We start from the raw sequence: 11,195 nt of genomic DNA, 5'->3' as shown, positions 1-11,195 counted from the left end.
TGATTAAAGAATGAGAGCTCTCTATCTGCTTTCATCATCATTAATTTATTAATAATTTTTATAAAGCAAAAGAATAAAATGTTTGAAATAGCAAAAGACTAGCATTTGTTGGAAAGCAGAGATTTTATTAAAAAAATGAGAGTAGTTTATTGATTTTATTCCTTTAATTTATTAATATTATTCTTAAATAACATTACATAGTAATTCAGTTATTACTCACACGTCTCAGGCCTTAACTAGTGAGGTACTTTGCTTGAATTGCTTCAAAACCTGTGCAGAACTGCAGTTTCTTCTGTTTTGTTTAAGGAGGGCAGAAAAACAAAAGGTTTTATCCACAGGCATTGTCTGTGAACATGACTCTGTCCATACTCCCCTAGTAAGATGATTTGGTCTGCTCTTTCACACCAGAGAAGATTGATAATACTAACCTTATTTATTTACAACATTTCCTTCTTTAATGGGGACACTTATTTTCAGATAGAAATGCCATAAACTAGTAAGTAGCAAGATAAAAATATATAATGGCTTGAAGCACTGCCTGCTATTGATCCTTCTCTCTTATGTAAGATAAAACTTATATTTTGAGGGCTGGGTGCAATGGCTTACACCTGTAATCCCAGCGCTTTGGGAGGCTGAACTGGGAGTATCGCCAGAGGTCAGGAGTTGGAGACCAGACCAAACAACATAGCAAGACCGCTCATCTCTACAACTAAATTTAAAAAAAATTAGCTGGGTGTAGTGGGCTTCACCTGTGGTCATGCTACTCAGGATGCCAAGGCAGGAGGATTGCTTGACCCCAGGAATTCAAGGCTGCAATGAGTTATGATCACACTACTGTACCCCAGCCTGGGTGACAGAGTGAGACCCTGTATTTTATTTGTTAATTTATTTTTTCAACTTTTAAGTATGAGGTACATGTGTAGGATGTGCAGGTTTGTTACATAGGTAAACGTGTGCCATGGTGGTTTGCTACATAGATCAATCCATCACCTAGGTATTAAGCCCAGCACCCATTAGCTATTCTTCCTGTTGTTTTCCCTCCTCCCATCTCCCACCTTCCAACAGGCCCCAGTGTGTGTTGTTCCCTACAGTGTGTCCATGTGTTCTCATTGTTCAGCTCTCAGTTATAAGCAAGAACATGTGGTGTTTGGTTTTCTATTCTTGCATTAGTTTGCTGAGGATAATAGCTTCAAGCTCCATCCATGTCTCTGCCACCCTGTCTCTTAAAAAAAAAAAAAAAAAAGATGTTGAGAAAGAAATGCTCCAAACACTGTTTTTCTAGTGACAGTTTATCAAGGTTGTAACTACTTTTCTGTACAAACAAATAATTAATCCATGGCAAATGGTAAAAATTACTCCCAACCTGTGAGGCAGGAATGGAGTAGATTCAGCTAGCAGAATGTTCCAATGAACTCTTGAGCTTTAGTACTACCTGGCTTGTCTGGAGGCTTTACTATGTTGTGAAACAAGTTACTTCACATCAGGTTCCATGGCTCTCTAGCTCCTTGGTACATTTTAGAGATAAAGCCATATGTAGTGTCTCCTCAGTGCAGCAAGTTAGGAAAATTCAGTTTGTTTGAGTAATGTATTATGAAATATATACTAACATGTTATATTTATTATTGATAAGTAGAAGATTGACTGAATAACATACTTATTAATATTTTATCTTAAAATATTGAAAATATCAACTGAATTTTCATTTAGACTCAAAATTGTGTGGCAATGTTATTTTCTTCTAATGCTGCAATCCCCTAAATTTTATGGCTTCATCTCATAGCTACACACAGGAAACACGTAGGATATTTGCCAAAACACAGATAAAATAATTCTTTGTGATTTTAACAGATATCATTGTTCATGCAATTTGGATCACAATAAGAATATAGCATTGCCAAATAAAATATCGTTACCTGACATTTGAATGTCTCTTGAATATTCAGCAACGGTTCTTCATATTAGTGGACATTTTCTGATATGGAAAACCACCGAACAATTTGGAGTTACTCCATTTTGCTGTTGTTCCCTTTTCAGTAAATACAAGAAAGGTGAAGCAAGTCAGTTTTGAGAGGCATTCACAGATTATCTAATATTAATAGTATAAATTTGTCTATGGCTTCTATGACTGCATCTAATTTAAAAGTCATAGATTTACATAGGAAATTAAAAGAATGCTGGTAGATAGACTCCATTATATCTTTTCAATGTAGAAGGTTTGTTGGTTGATATTGGCCATTGATAGATAAAGAATAATTATCCTCTTAATGCTATTGATGGGTCTATCACTGGATTTAAAGTAAAGTTCAAAAGATCTTCATTAAAATGATTTTCCAAACTTAGCTTAAACTTTGACTTTGACTCAAATCCATTCTGTTGGTGCCCCACAGACCCTGATTTGTTTTTGAATAGTGGCATCTCTTAAAATCTCATCATTGTTTTAAAAACAATTCCTTTGTAGGAATGGAAGGAGGCTTTAGGTTAGGCTCCTTTTACATGGCATAAACTGCTCTAATCACAGATTAAATGTTTTAGTGTGTTGGAGGCTAGTAGATTTGGAGGAGGCACCCATTTTAGCCAAATGGTTACCCTATTTCATATATGCACACAGCAGAAAACATGAAACTCCCAGTATTTAAAAGGGTAAAAGCCACAGTCTACCTTGGCTGAACCTTTGAAATCTGAAGATGGATTTATGCAAATGAGAAGTCCTGTCTGGCATTCAAAAAGTGGAAATGGGGCTGCTCAATCTGAATGGGAGAAAAGAAGCAAAAAAAAGGTACATTTTGTTGTGTTTTATATTTAGGTTGATTTGACATCTGGCTCTAATTTGCTTTCCAAGCTGAATTTCTTTCACTCACTTCATATCGATCCAAAATCGCCATTTATTAAATCTTGCATTTTTAAAGCAATTACATAAGTTAGAAGATAAAATGCTATTGTAAATATCTGCACACTAGAGGGCACTAAAATATCCTAAGATGAAATGTACCTAATATTTAAACTTAGATGACTTTCGAGGAAATAATTATCATAATTTTAAAATCCTTTAAAAACCACAGGAATAATAATAGGATTAAACATCATTGTAAATATTAGCTTTGAAAAAATCAGTGTACCATAATTTTTTAAATGAAAATTACATTGGCTTTCCCCAGTAAGGAATGCGTCACTGAACATCAGTGTCTCAGGATATTTTATAGGAAACTCTCAAACACTTTCTTGTGTCTAAACTTCTCTTTTCTGAAGTTATAGTTACCAAACTGATTTTAATTGGTTTTCCATTTGATCCATAATAGTAACTTTTCTAACCTTCTTGGTATAAGCACATCAATGTTTATAATGTCATTAAATGGTCATTGATCTACCATTACTAGTTCTGAGAGGCATTAGCTATCTATTGGATAGAAGGCTAAGGTTCAGAGCCACCATATTCAAGTTTTTATTTTATAGATTGGAAAGGTGCTTAAAAGCATAAGGATTTTTCAAATAGCCAATTACATATTTTTAACAGTTTGTCCTCATCTTTTTTGTGTGTTTTTTCTTTATCCATTGTCCTTTTTCTTCTCAGTACTTATTCATTCTTAAACAGCTTCTCAGAAGAAACAGACTTTTTTTCCCCTTTACCTTCTAGTTTTGTGCATCAACTACCAATAAGAAAAGGCAACTAGAATATTGTGTGCTATAGAGTAGGAACTATTTCAAATCTGTCTTGATTAAGGTACAATGTTCTTTGAAGTATGCATATGAAAGTGTTAAAGGAGGAGAACTTAATAATAAATGAAAAATCAGCAATCAGAAAGATGACAAAAATGATAGAAAACAAAGACATGAAAGCATTAATTTTATATTTATAGGTTTGAGGTAAAAAAGCTTGGTTTTGAAAATTGTGAGCAGAAATAATTTCTTTTATCTGGAAAATAATGTTCAGGAAGTTTGGCTTGAAACATCTCATAATAGTTCACACATTCAAAAATGCATCTGTATTAGTCCATTCTCACGCTGCTATAAAGAACTGCCAGAGACTGGTAATTTATAAAGGAAAGAATTTTAATTGACTCATAGTTTTGCATGGCTGGGGAGGCCTCAGGAAACTTAAATCATGGTGGAAGTGGAAGCAAACACGTCCTTCTTCATGTAGTGCAGGGGACAGAAGTGCCAAGAGAAGAGGAAAAATCCCCTTATAAAACCGTCGGATATCATGAGAACTCATTCACTATCATGAAAACAGAATGAGGGTAACCACCTTCGTGATTCAGTTACCTCCCATTGGGTCTCTCCCATGACATGTGGGGATTATGGAAACTAGAATTCAACATGAGATTTGGGTGGGAACACACCCAAACCATATCAGCATCCATTGTTTTTAGTTACACAGAAAACAAACCTGTGAATACACCAGTTGATATAAACTATTATGTGCCATGAAAAAGCTTTTTCTACATATTGCCATATCCATCAAACACATTCTCTAGTAGGTCATTAACACCACATAAAATAATCATGTTATACTAGTCTGTTCTCACACTGCTAATAAAGACATACCTGAGACTGGATAATTTATAAAGGAAAGATGTTTAATGGCCTCACAGTTCCATATGCCTGGGGAGACCTCACAATCATGATGGAAGGTGAAGGAGGAGCAAAGTCACACCTTACATGGCAGCAGGCAAGAGAGTGTGTGCAGGGGACCTGCCCTTTGTAAAACCATCAGATCTCTTGAGACTTATTCACTATCATGAGAATAACATTGGAAATACCTGCCCCCATAATTAAATGACCTCCCACTGGGTCCCTCCCAAGACATGTGGCAATTGTGGGAGCTACAATTCAAGATGAGATTTGGGTGGGGACACAGCCAAACCATATCACATGTCTAGTTCTAAAAGGCTATGGTAGGTAACATTAAAAAGATACTAAGTATTAACAAACATTACAAAAGTATCTTATAGCCCCTATTTTCTATGCTTAGTTATATTGTTAAACATCATAAGCAGCATATCATGGTGTCTTTTACACTTTGTATTCTGGAGCCAACCTGTCTGGGCTGGAATATTGGCTCTTCCTTTTACTGGTGGCATGGGCTTCAGCAAGTTGATTAGCATTCATATGGACAAATTCCTCACCTGTAAAATGATAATAATAGTAGAAGTGGTTTTTTGAGAATGAAATAACATTTTTCATAGAAAGAGTTTAGATCTGTACTTAAACAGTAGTACGTAAGTGTTTATTTAATATTTAAGGAGTAAATTAATCTGAATTAATGAAATGTTGAGTTATTTCTATATTTAGAAAAATGGCAGTTTATATGTTGAAAATATATATATCTCCTTGGACTAAATCTTGTTTCCCTAATTAGATGGCAGTTAATTGAAGTAAGCATAGCAAAGTAAGATCCTAACTACCACATAGATTTGCTTATCTACTTGATTTTTAAATGCATTCCAAAAGCACTGAAAAACACTTTATTCTTTAATCATTGGTAATTTTCTGTCTTTACATTTAGTTTACACTCTGGACTTAAAGATTTAATCATTTGATTACAGATCATACAAATATAAATTTCAGCCCATCTACCAGAATCTAACAATAATTCTTCCATTCCTCATAGCTCATTGTCGGCCTCTCTTGCATATAGCACTTAACACAGGTTGCCTTGAGTTAAAATTATTTGCATATATATATATATATATATATATACACACACACACATTGAGTTAAAATTATTAGTACATATATATATACACATACATACACAGAGAGAGAGAGAGCCTTCAGTAAGTCATAATCTTTTCGCAGGAGGAAGGTCTTACCTCAAAGATGGTAGCCCCTGCCTGATTAGGATTGTGGTTGCTGAAGGAGGGGCTCACTATAGCAATTTCAACAAATAAGACAACAACAGTGAAGTTTGTCATATTGATTGACTTTTCCTTTCACAAAGGAATATATATATATATTCGTATATATATATATTCGTGTATATATATTCATATATATATATATTCATATATATATGTACCCTATGACCTTCAGACATGTATAACTAGAGGTTGAGACAAGTGAGATTTTTACATCAATTTTCTGTATTTGTGTATATTTGTGTGTGACTGATGATTTTGAATTTTATATTCCTCTAATGTCTCGGTTCAGTAGAAATAAAAAATGTGCATTCATATCGGCATAGCTAGGCTACATGCTATGGAGGACACAGATGAAGAATATCTACAGTAGGTCATAGGTAGAAAGACCTAAATGTAAATAATTTCAACTCAAGGTAGTGTGTATTCAGTATTACACATAATAGAGGCCAGCATGAGCTATGGAAATTGGAAGATGTGAAAGGTATTTTTAAAGATGATGATGTTGAGATGGCATGTAGATATGGGGAGAAAAATAATTCATGCCAAGACAAGCAACTTGGTCAAAGATGAAGAAATGGAAAAATGTAAGACAGACTTCAGTTATAACAACGTCAGTTACACATAACCAATTAAAGGTATAACTTGGAAATATTGCAAGTTTGGTTCAAGACCATCACATTAAAGCAAATATCACAATAAAGTAAGTCACACAATATTTTAGTTTCCTAGTACATATAAAAGTTATGTTTACACCATAGTCTATAAATTGTACAAGAATATTATGTCTAGAAAAGCAATGTATATATCCTAATTTAAAAATATGGTAAAACTTCGAATGATATTTTGAGTCTTCAGTAACTCATAATCTTTTTGCATCTTTTCCTTTCACAAAACATGTCCCTGCAGTATATGATGCTGTTTAATTTTACTCACCATCAAACTTTCTTCAAAATTGGATTCAATCCACTCAAATCCTGCACTGCTATAGCAACTAAGTTTATGTAATATTCCAAATCCTTTGGTGTCACTTCAATAGTGTTCACAGATTCTTCACCAGAATTAGATTCCATCTTATGAAAACAATTGCTTTGCTTATCCATAAAAAGTTACTTCTCATCTTAAAGTTACATAATGAGATTGTTACAATTCAGTCACATCTTCAGTCTCCATTTTGAATTCTAGTTCTCTTGCTATTTTAAACACAGCTGTAGTTGTTGCCTCCACTGACATCTTGAAACTCTCAGCCACCCATGAGGGATGCAAAAAATTTATTCCCAACTCACGTTAATGTTGATATTTGACCTCTTCCCATGAATTACATATGTTCTTAATGACACCTGGAATAGTGAATCCTTTCCTGAAAGTTTTCAATTTATTTTGCCCAGATTCATCAGAGGAACCATTATCTATGGCAAGAATAGCCTTACAAAATATATTTCTTAAAGAATAGGACTTGAAAGTCAAAATTACATCTTGATACTTTGGGCTTCAGAATGCTGGTTGTGCTAGCTGGCTCAGCAACATTAATATCTTTGTACATTTCCGTCAGAGCTCTTGAGTCACTTAGATGCATTGTCAATGGGCAATAGTATTTCAAAAGGAATCTTTTTTCCTGAGCAGTAGATCTCAATGGTAGGCTTAACATATTCAGTAAGCCATGTTACAGACATATATGCTGTCATCCAGCCTTCTTTCTTCCATTTATAGAGCACTGGCAGAGTAAATTTTGCATAATTCTAAAGTGCCCTAGGATTTTTGAAATGGTTAATGAGCATTGGCTTCCACTTGAAGTCATTAGGTGCCTTAGCCCCAACAAGTCAGCCTGTTCTAACTGGTGTGAGATGGTATCTCTTTTGTTGTTTTGATTTGCATTTCTCTGATGGCCCGTGATGATGAGCATTTTTTCATGTGTCTTTGGCTGCATAAATGTCTTCTTTTGAGAAGTGTCTGTTCATATCCTTCGCCCACTTGTTGATGGGGTTGTTTTTATCTTGTAAATTTGTTTGAGTTCATTGTAGATTCTGGATATTAGCCCTTTGTCAGATGAGTAGATTGCAAAGTTTTCTCCCATTCTGTAGGTTGCCTGCTCACTCTGATGGTAGTTTCTTTAGCTGTGCAGAAGCTCTTTAGTTTAATTAGATCCCATTTGTCAATTTTGGCCCTTGTTCACACCAGTTAGAATGGCGATCATTAAAAACTCAGGAAACAACAGGTGCTGGAGAGGATGTGGAGAAATAGGAAGAATTTTACACTGTTGGTGGGACTGTAAACTAGTTCAACCATTGTGGAAGTCAGTGTGGCGATTCCTCAGGAATCTAGAACTAGAAATACCATTTGACGCGCCATCCCATTACTGGGTATGTACCCAAAGGATTATAAATTATGCTGCTATAAAGACACATGCGCACATATGTTTATTGTGGCACTACTCGCAATAGCAAAGACTTGGAACCAACCCAAATGTCCAACAATGATAGACTGGATTAAGAAAATGTGACACATATACACCATGGAATACTATGCAGCCATAAAAAATGATGAGCTCATGTCCTCTGTAGGGACATGGATGAAGCTGGAAACCATCATTCTCAGCAAACTATCGCAAGGACAAAAAACCAAACACCGCATGTTCTCACTCATAGGTGGGAATCGAACAATGAGAACACATGGACACAGGAAGGGGAACATCACACACCAGGGCCTGTTGTGGGGTGGGGGGAGGGGGGAGGGATAGCATTAAGAGATATACCTAATGTTAAATAACGAGTTAATGGGTACAGCACACCAACATGGCACATGTATACATATGTAAGAAACCTGCACGTTGTGCACATGTACCCTAAAACTTAAAGTTAAAAAAAAAAAAAAAAGAGTCAGCCTGTTTTTTCGAAGCTTTGAAGCCAGACATTGACTTCTCTTCTCTAGCTATGAAAGTCCTAGATTGCATCTCCTTCCAATGGAAGGCTGTCTCTCTTTTTTTTTTTTTTCCTTTTAGATGGAGTTTTTGCTCTGTTGCCCAGGCTGGAGTGAAATGGCCCAATCATCTCAGGTCACTGCAACCTCTGCCTCCTGGGTTCAAGTGATTCTCCTACCTTAGCCTCCAGAGTAGCTGGGATTATAGGCACCCACCAACACACCTGGATAATTTTTGTATTTTTAGTAGAGATGAGGTTTCACCATGTTGGCCAGGCTGGTCTCAAACTCTTGACCTCAGGTGATCAACCCACCTCGGCCTCCCAAAGTGCTAGGATTACAAGCATGAGCCACCATGCCCAGCCAGAAGGCTGTTTCATGTACGCTGAAAATCTGTTGTTTAGTGTAGCTAACTTCATCAATGATTTTAGCTAGATCTAGATATCTTGCTGCAACTTCTCCATAAGCACTTGCTGCTTCATATTGCGCTTGTATGTTATGGAGCTAGCTTCTTTCTTTAAACCTCATGAACCAAGCTCTGCTAACTTCAAACTTTTCTCTTGTAGCTTCCTGCCCTCTCAGGCTTCATAGAATTGAAGGAAGTTAGAATCTTTCTCTGGAATGAAATTTGATTTAAGATAATGTTGTGGCTGGCTTGATTTTCTACCCAGATCACTTAAACTTTCTCCATATCAGCAATAAGCCTCTTCCACTTTCTTATCTTTTGTGTTTTCATTGGAGTAGCATTTAAATTTCCTTCAAAAAGTTTTCCTTTACATTAACAACTTCACTAACTGGTGCAACAGGCTTAACTTTGGATCTATCTTGGCTTTCACCGTATATTTCTCTCTAAGTTTAATCATTTCCAGTTTTTGAATTGAGAGTGTGACCCTTCCATTTATTTGAATCCTCAGTGGCCACTGTAGGGTTTTTAATTGACCTAATTTCAATATTATTGTGTCTCAGGGAATAGAAAGGTCAGAGGAGAGGCAGAGATGGAAAATGAGCTGTTGATGGAACAGTAAGAACACACAATATGTATGAATTAACTTTGCTGAATTATATTGGTGAGTGAAGTTTGGGGCACCCCAAAACAATTACAGTAGTAACACCAGAGATCACTGATCACAGATCACCATAACATATATGATAATAATGACAAAGTGTGAAATATTGGAAAAATTACTAAAATGTGAAACAGAGACATGAAGTGGGCACCTGCTGTTAGAGGAATGGCACTGATAGTCTTGCTGGATGCAGGTTTGCCACAAACTTTCAATGTTTGAAAAGCATAATATCTAACAAGCAAAATAAGTCAAAGCACAATTTAAAAAATTATGCCTGTATATATCAGGCACTGTCCTAAATAGATTGTATATGTTAACTCAGTTAATCCATATTGACTCTAAGAGGTAGACACTCTCATTTTCTAAAGTATTATATTTAAGAAAATTGAGGTATTTAGAATCTTTTTCATTGTATCAGGTTATCAGATGCTTATAATTCTAAAGGGAAGAAAGAGAATGATATGAGAAATAAATGAAGGATAAGTTTTGAAAAGACATACATGCAAAATCCATATTACAGAGCATTTAAATATCCTTTTGTAACCTATCTTTATTTCTCTTCTCTCAACCCCCACGAATCCCTTTATATTTTACTAATCCCGCTATGTTGAATGCCTTCCAATTCCTCCAATAAACATTTTTTACTCTTAATTCTAGGTGTTTGGAACCGCTATTTCTTTAACCTGGAACACTTTGTTCCCACAAGCACCAATGTAGTTTCATCTCATCATTCTGGACAATTTAGGTGTTACTTTTTTTTAGGATGCTACTCTTTTTTTTTTTGAGACAGAGTCTCGCTCTGTCGCCCAGGCTGGAGTGCAGTGGCGAGATCTTGGCTCACTGCAAGCTCCGCCTCCCGGGTTTACGCCATTCTCCTGCCTCAGCCTCCCGAGTAGCTGGAACTACAGGCGCCCGCCACCATGCCCGGCTAATTTTTTGTATTTTTAGTAGAGACGGGGTTTCACCATGTTAGCCAGGATGGTCTTGATCTCCTGACCTCGTGATCCTCCCATCTTGGCCTCCCAAAGTGCTGGGATTACAAGCGTGAGCCACCGCGCCCAGCCTAAGATGCTACTCTTGACAGTCCCAGTGGCTTTCTGGCCTGTGCTGAATTCTGTCTCTTGGCCCTGAGCTAACATAGCACTCTCTATTCTCCTTTCGTGGAGACTATTTGGTGCAATTGCATGCTAAATTGTGTCTTTCCCTAGACTTAAACATTCCTGAGGACCGAGATCTGGTCCAGTTTATCCATTATGGTGACTCTGTATTAATACAGTTTAAATAAGACCTGGATAAATATTTTGGGGGATTTTGGTTTTCTGTATGTAATAATAAAATTATTTTTTGAGATGATCAG

The sequence above is a fragment of the Pongo pygmaeus genome, chromosome 10 (assembly GCF_028885625.2).
Source record: "Pongo pygmaeus isolate AG05252 chromosome 10, NHGRI_mPonPyg2-v2.0_pri, whole genome shotgun sequence".
In the NCBI taxonomy this organism is placed as follows: Eukaryota; Metazoa; Chordata; class Mammalia; order Primates; family Hominidae; genus Pongo; species Pongo pygmaeus.
Note: the sequence above shows the minus strand (reverse complement) of the source record.